The following is a 14,271-nucleotide window of genomic DNA, read 5'->3' on the forward strand; positions in this document are numbered from 1 at the left end:
TTGGGGTAAAAAGACTGCTGAACGGTAACTAACTATTGGTACGAGGATAAAACGACGACGCTTGGAACATAAGCGCCCTGGACTGGAGCAGAGGAAATCGGGTGTATCAGGTGGGTAATGCAAGTTAAATTTAATTTCGAGCATAAATTTAATGTGCTTTTAATCATTTTTTCGAATTGTATAAATACTATTTCGTTGTATTTGTGTAATATAATTAAGGAGACAGTTTTCGAGAAGACAGTTGAAATGCCTAAAAGTATGCAATGTATTTGTTTTTGACTCAGTTTTAATTATGCAATTGGTGCAACTGGTTTAATTTTCCATTAAGTTCAGAAATTTGCATACTTTTAGGAAAGGATCAGGAAATGAAATCTATACTATTGAATCAACAAATAGATAATTTTAAAATGCATGCTTCAAAGGGAAATTTGGATGCTTCAAATAAAACATTAATTAACTACTGCTATTACTAACTGTTTGCACTGCAATAATCTGCTGATAAAACGATTTAATCTGTATGGCATTACACCTGACCAGTACAAAACGATACGGCCACGAATAGAATCCACCTGTCGGCAAACGATACTATCTTATCGCACTGTTTGCATCTTGATTTCCACCTCTCGATTCGTGCTCTGTTGCCATTTAAAATCATCACGTACCTGCTGGGGTAAGTGGGGTAAGAACGCCGGGGATGATTTACATCGGCTCTTCCTACTAACAACTGTCAATTGGTTTGAAAACGAATACGAGAGACAGCGCAAGAGAGAGCGAGCGACTGAGGGAAAAAATACAAAACAACGAGCTAAACTAAACCAAACGTCAAAGCTTGTCCACGCCGGGCAGAAGCCGGCACGGGCACAATTGGATAATGCCACAAGCTGTCATCATTAGCGTCAGAGCGTCGTGTGGCACCGTTCTGCCACCACCTTGCCACGGCTTATTCGCAATTCGGTATCCTCATGATGTTGGTGGCGCTTCATTAGAATGAAACCTCACGCGCAAATGTCACACACGATGACACGCGGCGATCTCCCCTCGAACAACCCCCATCCAACCTTCTTCTAGTGTCAGAGCACGTAATGTGTGATGGTGGGCATCGGGGCTGCTTGGGTACGCCACAGCGGGAAAGGAAATCGTTCGAGACACGATGTTGAATGCATGTTTTACGCGCCTCTCAATCATCCATTGCTTGCCGCTGGATCATTTTGAGGGACGTTGAACCTTACGCAAAGTGTACCGGGTATTGCTACAGTAGGTTACAAACGAGAAACAAGCGTGGAAAGATGATGGCGATTGATCCGATGCTTTGAATAAATTTGCTTCAGATGAATTGCGTGTAATTATAAAATTAATCTACTTACAAAGGTTACATATGTTTAACTTACCGGCAAAAGCGGTATTCAAACATTTAAAGATGATTCGAGTATGTATTCTGACGCCTAAAAATATGCAATATCTAGTTTGAATTACCTTATTAAATTCGTTTTGTTTTTATTTTAAAAATTAAATAAGGAACTACTACATACACTTCTCAAATCAAACCAGATCTTTAAGGTTTTGCAGATGTATTAGAAGATATATATTTTTCCTCCTCAAGAGCAATGAAAACATCACCTAAAAGTGGATATTTTCCCTGTACCGCACTGTGCGTACAACCTTTTAACTGTGTCGCGAGAGAGAGATTTGATAATGTCGCTTCTATTTGTCCTTTAAGTGCTTCATCGGTGGCCGCCTGCGGGTGAGTACCCCTAGCCACACTAACCCCCCAACCGTCCTTCCACTTGCTCCATAATTAAAAACGGTCACGTACGCAACTGAGCCACGTTGATCTCCTCGTTCGGATGGAAGCGTTTACGCAGCGACGTGGGTTGCATTTGCCATTTTGCAAAACACCACTCACAGCCAATTGGTTTTGGGGTTGTTTTTGTTTTGTTTTGTGTTTTTTTTTCTGTTTTGTTGCTTTTTCTCGTTTTCTTCTGATATCATTCGCGGATGTTAATGATCCTTTTTGTTTGTTGTCACTCAATAACGTCGTACAAAACGCATCAGCAAACACATTCGCTTTCGAATGATCTGCAATTAAATGTAGCCACCTTCACCGTCACCGAACGTTGCGGATGCATTCACCAATCGTCGTATCAGTAGTAGCTCAAAAATTCATCAAACTACGTACGACATAAAAATGATAGAATCGCATGAATCATGGTTTTGATGGGGAATGAGCCCACGGATACGATTACGTGTTGATTGCCATCCGGTACATTTGGCCTTTCGGATTTTCCACTACCGAAAACCCAAACCGTAATGGCGCTAATGAGTTCTGGCAGCAAACATGACACACTTCTGCCCGGGGCGTGTGTGCATGTTGCACGCGATTTCACGTCCCGTAAACTAGCAAAAGGATACGGCGCCAAGGTAGGTCACGACAAGATGCATAAATTAACAAGGCTCGCGCGAGAACTGCAGAACATTTTTTCCTGCTTTCCTTTTGTGACAGTTGGTTGGTGTTCATTTAACACAACAAAAAGAAAGGAGTGAAAAATTGTAAACCACAATCGTTGAGTACATTTGCATCGAACAAAAGATAGATTTTCTGTCCGTCTGTCGATTAATGGTAACTCTACCGAACGATGGTTGACATATGATGGACAGAAGATAACGGTCGACAGTAGCACGTAGTAGCCGAATTTCTGCCTGGATCGTCTGTGGCCATGATAACGAAACGTAAGTTCATAAGCTGTCCACACATTTTACCAGTGCTGTCAAAAATGTTGACTTTCATATTTTCCGTACGCATGTCATGAACCATGCATGATGGCGATAAAACCATCAAAATGGGCGCATTTCCAGGAAACGGTTTTCGGGCCAATGGACCAATTCTCCCCGAGGGACACCATTGTTTTGCTGCTCATATGGTTTGTCAAAACGTCTTGTCATGATTTTACCATCATTTGCATCATACTAAACATAAAACGACTGCACACGGTCCAGTAGCCGCACACACGCGCGCACGCACGATCGTCTGGCTGACGCAGTTTTGCAACTGCTCATGCCGACCACGATTGTTTGCGTTCCATTATTTATAATTATTAATAGTTAACCGGGTTTAATTGTTTACCGATCCGTTCAAACGTAACGGAACGTAGGGCACAAAAATAAAACCATGGAAAGGGAAGGTAAAATGAGTTACCACCCTGTTAATGTGTGTGCATCCTTCCTATGGGGGCCCGTTCGGGATGATTGCACAAAATGGGCGGCAGAGCTGTTGAATGCGAAACAGACGGTGAGAAGGCTCGTTTTGTGGGGGTTGTTGGCAGTAGCCCTCGGGCGGGCGGTTATTGGGTTTGGTTTGTTGGGTTTTTGACTTTGACTTTGCATGGGTGCAGCCTCATCGGTGGGGTCGAAGCATTATATTTTTAACATTAAATTAAATGCCTATATAGGCATTCGGTAATCGAACGATGCTAAAATTTACTCAAACAGTAAACGTTGATGAAAGTCACTAAAGTGAATTTTATGTGTGCAATTACGTCGCACACAACGCAACGGAACTCGCGTTTATGCCTTCCGGTGTTCTGCACTCCAAACATGTTAATGTTCATGCTTTGGTACAAAATTTTGAAATGACCCATCCCGTCCCAGTAAAAACATAAACCGCCCCAAGGGAGACATTTTCGACATTCGTGATGTTTTGATTTCCTCCCCCTTCACTCGCCTCCCTCACTGACCATGCCGTTACGCTGCAGCGTACCGGGAGTTTTGTCGCTATTCGGAAAAGTAAAAACATTTCGTCAGCCCCATAAACGCATCTCCGTTGTTGCAGGCGGTGCAGCATAACCGTTGTTTTTACTGCCAACCAACAAAATGGGAAAAAAGGGGCAGCCCCGATAAACATTTGTAATTGAAACAATTGAACCACGACATGGCTGGCCACGTGTTCGGTTTTGCCGTCTGCCCTCCTGCCAGTGTACGCAAACAATACGCACTGGAAGCCCTCTAAAGGCATACCAAAAACAACACGAAAACCCGCCCGTAAGCCAATGAATGAATCAAAAACCTCCCTTTTCCAAAAAAAACAAAGCAAAACAAGCGTCTGATCGAGCGAAACCAACGTCCTCGTCCTGCTTCCTACTCTTTAAAACCTTCGGACCGATCGGACCAATGAGTCAAGCATAACAGAAGCAAGTCAACAATAAACACAAAACGCACCCATTTTTCCGAAACGCATCGGCCGGCCAACGACACGTAAAATATGCGCTCGATAAAACGGTAGATTTATTGTTCGCTTCCGGGTTGTATATACATCTTGTTTTTTTTTGTTTTGTTTGGTGTTTTGGATGCCTCGTACACTCCAAACGCACCCACGTCCTTTCAGTAGTGGCTTTCAGAAAAAACGGTGTCGGGATTTAATGTAACGTAGTTGTTTTTTATGACTCGTTTGCATGTCACCACAAGGCAACGAGTTGTTTGAGTTTGGCTCACCGTATGGTCAGTTTGGTGTTTCTCCATTATACCTTCGAATAGGTGGATTCAATCAATATTCGTTTTGTTAAACGAAAGGTTTAAGCTCTAACTGCAGGTAAGGTAAAGTGCAATAAAAAATGAACCTGAACATTGAAGGAACTTAAAGTGCGGCATTAGCTAGCTTGAAAAGCTCGCCCATTGGTTGCCATCTTGGAGGAACTTAAACTTAAACTTAAAAGTTAGTGATTTCTTATTGAAGCATATTCTATAGTAATCTAGAAAGTTACTGGATCAGTAATTTAAAGAGTGTATTTTATTTAGAAATAGCATTTTAAATTACTAACCCCAAAAAACCTTGAACGTATAATTCCGTTAATAAGATTTTTAGTTCTTTTTTTGATATGTGCATGGCATTTAGGATATTTACCCTTGAAGTTTGAATATAAATCTTTCATCAGAAAAAAAATGACCTGGAAATAAGTTTTCAATTCCATTTCCAACACTAAATTGGATCCGTTCTTCCAAAAAGACTCTCAAAGCGGTTTTCACTCTTCTATTGATCTAAGCCCGTGAGATCAAACCACGTGTTGAAAATCCGCTCCGTTCCCACAAAACTACCCAAAACGCGACGAGCACTCGTTTTAACGTCAAGTTTAGTGATTTGTTTATTTTTCGTACGTTTGACATCAACCACCCGGTACTTTAGTAGTGCGCACCTGTCAAAGCAATATCGTGTGGCACTGTCACCGTTAAGTCGTCGAAAATTCCAGCATCATCCGTTGGGAACGAGAACGGAACGCAAAAAGGGTTAAAAGGCAGGTTGGAGGTAGGTGAAAATCACTAGCAAAAGCATTTTATTGAACACCCATTGGCGGCGTATTTACGGTTGACTTTAGCACCTCATTTTGGGTTGGGATCGGAGTACCATTCGCACGTTTTTCAATAGTACGCAGCGATTTTCCCGGTGGCTGTCGATCGAGGTGGGTCGAACGCCTAATGCTTTTCCACGGTGTGAATTTGGTGGATGAATTTATTTGTGTTTGTCCATCCAAACTGTTGGCCACCACGGACACAAGGATACTCTCGCGGTCTCCCCAACCACCTTCAACTCAGTCGTCCTCCACCGCCACATATTTGTTTGCATCGCAGCAATGTAGGAGCCAGCACGCAACCAAAATGTATGGCCGGAACGACCAAATGTTGTATGGAAAATGTTGCCTTTTATAATCTTCCCCGTTCTTCCCCATTCACACACACACACACCATTTCCCTTCCCAACGCGGTCGGTCAAACGCATAACCATCGCCACACACACACAAATACACGCTTGCCGAGACGCCACACCGATGCGTGCGCGAGTCCCCGCGTGCGTGTTTATTATTATTATTTTCACTATTTATGTTACTGGAAAAACATAGCCATTTATAAACGCGTTTTTCCAGTACGCGGGGCGTGTGTGAGAACCGAAACCCATCTCCCTTTTCCTCACGTAAATACTCCAACAATGCTTCACGCTGGGGGAAAAAAACCCTTGCTGCTGTTGGAATGTTTCCGATTCATTTTTCTAAATAAAAAGGCACCTCACATGCGGACGGAAAATTGCTAACGGTTGGAGTTTTATTCGTTTAAATGAAGACGAAAGAGGAAAAAAACCTTGCGCTCCATCAAATGCTTCAAAACACACTCGAATCGGAAGCGCACGGATAAGGAACCTGAAAGATACCTTTCCACCCAGGTGGATGGAATCGAAATTGTGCGTGAAAATGTGATCTTATTTTGATGCGATTCCATTTATGCCTTCCCGTGTGTTTGAACGCCCATTCCCTGGGTGGAAATGTGCTGTCGTATATCCCACATGGGCAATTTTGTGTTTTTTTGGTTGTTGTTTGTTTTTTGCTAAAAGCAGCCACGGAATCGACCGAAGGGGAAAATAATTAAATGATGAAACCGATGATACGCGTCATATTAACTGGTAGGTTGAATTTATTTTAATTAAATAAATGAGCCTTTTAATTTAGTTGCGATCGTAACGTTTTGGTTTCATCGCTCTGCTTACCGAACCTGCCGTTGGCGTTACGTTTCCTAGTCACATTTGTCTAGTGGCGTGTGTATGCGTAGGAATTTCGAAAGGAAAAGTTTTTATTTTGCAATAAATTTTTCCCTACGCACAGGCCGGCTCCCCCTACCCTAGACGTAGTTTATTATGCACTACATCATACTAATAGGAAACGTAAAAAGCCACACGTTATTCTACTCTCGGCCTGGCAGCATTTTCTTCCTGACGCAACGATACCGAACACAAACACACACACGTGCTTCGCATAATGTCTCGCGGGAAATTTGGGAAAGTGTGTTCTGGTTATAGAAACAATTATCGACCTGCGAGGAATCATCGTGGGTTTTGGGGGTGGGGGTGGGGGGGCGTTCCATTTTCCCACTGAATCCGCACGAGCATTATTGATATGCATGCGAATGATGAAGCATAGAGTCAGTCGTACTGAAAATGGCATTTCTATTTCCCGTTTGCTGTTCGGGTTTTGCGATCTCAACCTCACTCACGGTGGCTCACAAGTCATCCCGGTTTGGAGCATTTGTTTCTCTTCTTTTTTTTTGTTTTGTTCTACTGAAAACCATACACAACACTATTTTTGGAATTGTGTTTTTCTTTTCCCGTGAAAACATTCCCATTTGCAAGGAAAAACAAAAGCAAGCGGTTCACGCGAGTGGCCCGTGCAGAAATAGCAACCGACCAAACCGGCAGCTCCAGATACTTATCGGGGGTTTATGTGCGCTGTTGAGCCTGCAGCTGCTTCCACTTTGCCGTGGGTGAGTGTATGTGTGTCTGTGTGTGTTTTCCGATTGTGCATGTAATGCACCAAGCGATAATTACCTCCATCTTTGGCGCACAATCGACTAAATTATTCATTATTACTGCATCATCTGCATCTTTCGTACTCGCGGCTCCCTTCGTACGGAGGGTTTGGTTTTGCATTTGCACCGAAGCACGGAGCACGGAGCACAGTTTTGCAGCAGAACTCGAAAGCACGAAGTGGCCGTATGGAAAACTAAAGGGAAAATGAATGGAACATAATTCTATTGCAATGACCTCCTGCACCTACTGCACACTTGAAAGTCAAGGGGTGGAAGAATGAAATGAAAACGAAAATGCATCACATTCGTGCTCTCTTTTACGTTATCTCACCATCTTCCTTCTACACGAAATGGCAGTATTTATGGATGGAGTTCTTGATCAGAAGACATGGTGTTGGGTGATGCGAAGTCTGCGAAAAGGTTCCGTGAGTAAAAATGCTACCCACGATATGCGATGGTAAAGCTAACGTTTTTTTTCGAACGCGTATGCTCACTTCTCGCACAAGTGAAGCTGCTTTAAGCGAAGAAGCAAACTTTTGTGGAATTTATGGATCGTGATTACTTTAATGAACGAGCGCATAAAAACAAGTTCGGTTGCGAGGGTTCATTTAGAACAATTAAAAATGGTCAACTGGTAGGAGTTTGTTTGCTCGGGCGGTTTGGGTTTTCGGTGGTCGCTTATTGAATGCGATTAATAATTGTACGATCGTGTCTTGCAGTTTTGTCGCTTTCGTACTCACGCAGTTTCGAGTATTCTATTTTTGCTTTTATAAAAGGTGGTTGATGTTGAGCTACCACTTTTGTCATTGCTAAAAATGTTAAAATAAAGAATTTTTACAAACTATCTTTATGTTTAAAGATATGAGGGGAAAATCATTAAAATAAATGCTAAAGTTTTAATAACCAAAAAATTACAGGCGTATTGCATATATTTAGGCGCATAGTTTTAAGAGCTTATTGCGAATGTTCCAGGTAAATAGGAACATGTTTTGACAAATCTGGCGAGCATCTTATTTATTAAAAAAATTGGAATTGATCGGAAAGCTTCTGTAACATTTATCATCATCTAAGATATTTATAAATTAAATCAATTAAATAGCAAAGCTTTCAGAATCCAATAACTTATAATCATGAAATCCTCTTCTTCACAGTTATCTCTACTGTAATGGAAAATAAGTCGACATAACTTTCAACTACGTCCAATGCGTCTCCATCCTGCTCCTGATATCCAATTAGTTCATTTCATTTGTGTGTGTCTCTAGCTTAAACACACCTTACGTAAAGTAATCCTATAGAATCCTTTAGCCATGCTAACCATGGTTCTATGGTTTAGTTTAAAGCACATTTGCTCTACACATGAACGGTAGCACGAACAAACTTGCCTTGTGACATTTCTACGGTCATTCGTTTAAATCTAGCAGCACATTTTAAATATCATTCCACCATATCATTTGATCAGATGTAACGATTTGGTTCCTTCCAAGAAAATCTCAACATCAACCCCCGTGGGTGTTATGTCAAATCGGTTTACTTTACCTCTTGAACTGGACTGAACTGGACCACCTTTAACCGGGTCTTTAAGAATAGCAAAGCAAAGCAAACAAACTAAAAAACCACAAGATAGAACTCTCCGTTTGCTATCCTTATTTTTAGTATCCTTCGATTCGAGGCTAGGAAGTGTTCTTCACAGGCAACTTTTTCACTCGCTTCTCACACACTATCACACTTTACTTAGTGAAATTTTAACTAGCTTTGTTCAAACGGGCACGTGCACACATACACGAAGCACTACATAAGCACTCACATAATCATCACAGCAAAAGTAAAGTGAAACATTTTACCACCGATAAAACGAAAAGTAAAATAGGAAGATTGGTGGTGATTTATGCTGCCTCACAAACGGCCTTTATGGACACCAATATTTTGCACACACTTTCGGTTTAACATTTGTTGTTGTTTCTTTTCTTCCCTCTATTCTCTTCTCTTTGTCACGCGATCGATAACTTCTACTAGCGGAATATCATTTACGCCACAATTCACGCACGTGTACGAGTTAGCCACGAGGAATTAAGTTGTTTCTTTTGTTGGTTGTAAATAAATTTCAAATCAACTTGAACTAGGTTTGCTGTTGCACTGTTGAATAAAGCAAGGATTAAAACTACACTTTACACTACAAGCAAAAGTTAAACCAAAACAAAAAATGGCCTGGAAAAACCATCCGTCACTGATCGTATATCACGATATCCTTGCTTAGCACAAGCGAGCGGAGTGCAAATTTGCCGCGGAAAAGCGTTCGTCCTCACGTTGAACGCACGGAAAAACAACACACGGGCTGCTCGGAAAAACGTTCGAACGCTCCACACGCACAGCTTCTTCGGAACTGAACGCTGTTTACCGCGCACCAGGACGCGTACACATTGTTCGGCAAAGGTTCCCAAGAAGGCTACGACTATCCTCTCCCGCTCTCGCCATATGTCTATCTCATTTTTGCCGCATGCTTTAGCATATCATTTCTTGCGCTCTCTCGTACAAGGCTCTCAGCGCAATGCAGTTGATGGAAGCATTTATTTAGCTGCCTCCCTTTTCTCTCCCATTGCAAGGCACGCAACATAAGTTTTGTTTTCTCGCTTACGCTTTTTCATTCTTTTGATATGATTTCCAAGAAAATGATGCTATCAAAGCATTTTCTCTTGCAGCATAGTTTCAGCATTCTCGATCGCTCTCGCTTTTTGGCGGTATATCTCCAATGTTTGCATTCTCGCCTTCTCTATCAAGCGCGGGCTCGTAGCGCAACACTATGAACCTTTCGCTCTTTCCCATCCACCAGGGCACCAGTTTCGGTTAGTTTTATGTTGAGGAAAAAGGTATTTTGTTACTTAAAAAAACTATTTTCACGCATTTTACAAAGTGGAACAAGGGAGTTGCTGCGCTAGCAGGGTTTTAGCAGGGAAGAGTCATTGCTGCCCAGGTAGTGCAGGAATTAATTTCCTTCCAGTTGTGGTTTTCTTCTTGCGAGGAATGTGTTTTCTTACACTGCCAAGTGCAACCACCTTCATTATTATCCTTCCCAGGTACAACCTGAAGCGTACAAAGGTTAGCATTTCAAAGATACGGGGTAAGGTGAAGAAGTACATATAAAACGTTAAGAACTGTCGGAACAGTCGGTTCGGAACGCGCCTTGCAGACAAAATGAAAAGACATCCCTTTCGTTTGCCGCACCACAAAGGCGTAAAGGTTGGAGAGATATTGCAATTTAAGCGTGCGATTAAGCGAACCATCATTTGCATTTCGGTGGCCCGGGAACCGTTCGTTTCGGAATCGTTTCAGTGTGATGCTGTGCTCGTTCATCAGATGAAAATGATGCGCAAACCTACAACTTTCAGCTCTCCCGCCGCTGTTCACGATGGTGGCCATTCATTACCTGAAGTCCGGCTATGGTGTAAAGTAGGGATTCGGAGATTTCGTTTTTCAAGGATCTGCCCTCATCATCAAGCCATTCTTCCCTTTTTCTACTGCTCACACAGCCAAACGCACTGTAGCACCTGTACGAGTTGGACAGGTAACCTTCAAAATTGCCACCATTCTCCGAAGCAACCAGCAAAACCCATAAAGGAGGATCAGCAAGGAGAAGACAAAAAAACTCCTCCTAAACATAGAACTCACGGTCACAAAGGACGCAACCGTTGGGTTTGAAAGTCGGTTTTAGATGAGGCGGATGGGCTTTCGAACCGTGCCACACTGGGATGGGAATAAAACGTAAAATAAAATATCTAACACTTAGTTTGTGAAGAAATGTGTTCTGCTGCTGCTGCTGCTGGCCGGAGGTTAACCGCTCAAGAAACGCCCTGCCGAAATGGACCGGCGCGCAGTCCATTTTGGAGCAGTTCACTTAGGGCTTCGACTGCGGTTAAACTGGCGAATGCGCTGCGGTTATGGGATGTGGGCGTGCATGTGTTTGTGTATGTTTTTCTGCTCAAGAATCAAACCCAATGCTTAACCCCCACCCGGCCGTGCTAAACGAGGCTTTGCGACACGTGAAAAGTTTTTGGCGGAGTATGGGAAAAAGCAAAGACGGAATAGGCGAATGAATTTTTCCTCCTTCGAGTGGAAGTTGTTTTGCGGGCAAGTTTCCACTGCGACGGAAGTAGTTTTTTAAAGGTATGAAATTATTTACGAGCTAAGATGGTTGGATTCGGTTTTTTGGTGGAAATGAAACTGGTGCTGCAGCAGGGCAGAAAAGGTGGGGGGAAGGGGGACATCTTTTGCAGACATTTTTATATCTACAACACATATTTTCGTTTTAAATTGAACAAATGACATATCTTTATTTCAGTATTTTATTAAATCACAACCAGCAAAACGGGTGGCTCTAGGGTCCGTTGAATGTTGAATTAAAATCACCAGGAAGCGCAACCATTTCGTTGTTTTGTGGAATTGTTTCAATTTAAAATCTGCCATCTTCACCGGGTTTGGAAAATTTCATTTCCTTACTCTCGTGCCAAGACAACAGAAGAAAATACAATAACGGAAAAAAGTGGTACCCCGCTAACATCGAGTGCAATTTAACTCACTTCAGCAAAACACGAATTCGCTTCCTGCTTATGCTTTGAAATCGAAATTTATTCTCGAAAAATTCGACTGATACAACCGCAACCCTCACAGTGAGGGAAATTTAATTCGTTGTGCATCGTTCGCCGCTGGTGGACCCCCCTTTGCCCGTTGCCGAAGCGAGAACCGGGTATGGCTGGGCAGGACTTTAAAGGGATTTTGGCGTCAGCGATGTCGCTGCCGTTGTTTGAAAATCTCACCACAGCCACATACCGACCGAGCGGACGTAACAATGTGTGTCTTTTGTGTGCTTGTGCGCGGTGATAAACCGAAATAAGGGAGAGGCAGAAGTAAAGGGAAAACTAATAATTCCTAACAAGACCATTCACTGTTCGTACTGCTCCTCCCGGCAGCATAACTGTGACCCGGTTGCCATTGGAAGCACTCGACAAGTGCTGGCCGGGATGCTGTACTTGGAATTGCGGTTTTATGGTGACTAGGCGAAGGAAGGATGGTACGCGGCTAGGGAACATGAAGCAGTTTATCGTTTCTTTGACCTCCCTAAGCATTCCTCTCTCAACGGAGCATGGAAAATTATCAATTATTGCTTTTTAGCAGTGATGTATATAAAAATTATTTAACGATTTTCCCGCTTGGCGAGTTTGGAATTCAGAAGCGCACTGAAGGCACCAAACTCGACGGACATACTCACAAACCAAACCGTAAGCACGATATTATAAAGAGACGCACGTTTTGGGAGGGAAAAAGAATGGAAATCTTTATCGCTTAAACATGCCTTCACAGCCAAGTCTTCGTGACGCGCGCGTCCGAAGTCGTTTAACTTACTTCGAACAATCGCTTTCCGTTGTTAGGGCGTAACAGGCACCGTGTTGGTGTCATAATTTCATGCTCAGCATCAGTTCATGAGTTTCACCGACCGTTGTATGTGTGTCACCATCCATGCACGACCGCGTTCCTTCTAATCTTCAAATGAAGCGTAAAATTAGTCGTCCGAACTAATTACTGTGGCCCGGGTTTTCCGCATCGAGTGAACCGTTGCTACGGCAAGAGAAAACATGAGAAAATGACCGTTTAGCTGATGTTCGACCGATTCTGCGGGTTTCGTTGGAATGGTTTGAGCCCCTTTACCCGGCCAGGGGCTAGTTTCGCTAGGGCGATTAATTGAAAGCAGCTCTGATTGGAGGCTTCCGAAAACCGAAGGAAGTTTCTTCGTTGCGTAACAACGGTGGTCTGTCACATGCAACGATGCACACATTCCCTTCCCGCGTAGGGAAAGCATTTCCAGTGAAAGTGTGCTGGTACTGGCCAAGTCCAATCTAGTTGGTTAAAGATGGTGTGTGGTAAGAGTATTGATATATGTTATGTTTGTTGATTGGTTAATGTAGTTGGTTTTATACTTTTCTCCGAAAACTTGTCACCAAAAATAATGTTAATATTTTGCTGAATTAGAATTTAGTTTTCCTGCAACAAAGAGTGGTCAATTTCATGGTGATTATCTATCAAATATCCTAATAAAGACAAAATCCTAACAAAAACAATAACATTTCAAGCGTTTGACAAACGGATCTTACCAGTCTATTTTGTGATACTCTTTGCATACTTTTAGGCTGAACTAAATCATAACTTAGTAAAATGTTTTTATGGCTTATTTTTGTAAAATGATGCATATAAATTTCCTTTTAATAACTAGAAAATAATCTTATCCTTCAGGGGTTAATAAAAGTTGTGATATTTCGAAAACATTTATTATAATTTGTATCGGATGTCCTAAAGCACTCCTTCCACAAAACAGACCTAATTTTGTCCTTCTGGTCTCTTTCAACGGTACCACTATCCATACGCTAACGCACAATCTCGAAGGAATCGAATGCGTCATCCGTCAGCAGTGTGCATCCGACTGCAATTTCCCACTTTCCACCCACATCCCAGAAGAACCCTTACCATCAACCACCGTACCAGATGGCGGTCACATTTTCCATCCCCTTTCGCTTCGTTTGCTTCGAACATATGTAAATGATTTTCCGCGTTAATTGATAATGAATTATGAGTGCATTGTGTCAGTTCTTTTATGATCCTGCGGGTGCACACGCTGCGCTCTCGGTGCACACTCATTGTGTGTGCGGATGGGTTGTGGTTGGGTGGGTGGATTGGATTGGATAGATGACAATAATGATGAGTACGTGTGTGCGTGTACGGTGGTGGGTTTATTATTTCGATGCAGTCACCAGTGCTGTGGGACGCGTGTCCGTCTGGTACTGGTGTGGATATCATGTAACAGCATAATTTCCGCTGTTCGGTGTGATTCCCTACCTTCATCTGCATCGGCCCCGGGCGTCATAAAATCTTCCCCAGATTGATGCCTTG

The 14,271-nt window shown here is 42.6% G+C and overlaps 1 protein-coding gene across 3 annotated transcripts in view; it reads right to left on the bottom strand.

Annotated features, from left to right (window-relative positions):
- The window catches only part of LOC125766414 (connectin-like), a 97,284-nt gene that overhangs the window by 18,629 nt on the left and 64,384 nt on the right, over positions 1-14,271 (bottom strand). Inside the window, exon 1 of one of the 3 annotated variants that reach the window (XM_049432371.1) lies at positions 8,875-9,731. The exons of the other annotated variants lie outside the window; for them this stretch is intronic. The gene's annotated coding sequence lies outside the window, so the exon portion shown is untranslated. Of the gene's footprint in view, positions 1-8,874; positions 9,732-14,271 lie in introns of those variants that run through there. 3 annotated transcript variants of the gene reach the window in all.

The sequence above is a fragment of the Anopheles funestus genome, chromosome 2RL (genome assembly GCF_943734845.2).
Source record: "Anopheles funestus chromosome 2RL, idAnoFuneDA-416_04, whole genome shotgun sequence".
In the NCBI taxonomy this organism is placed as follows: Eukaryota; Metazoa; Arthropoda; class Insecta; order Diptera; family Culicidae; genus Anopheles; species Anopheles funestus.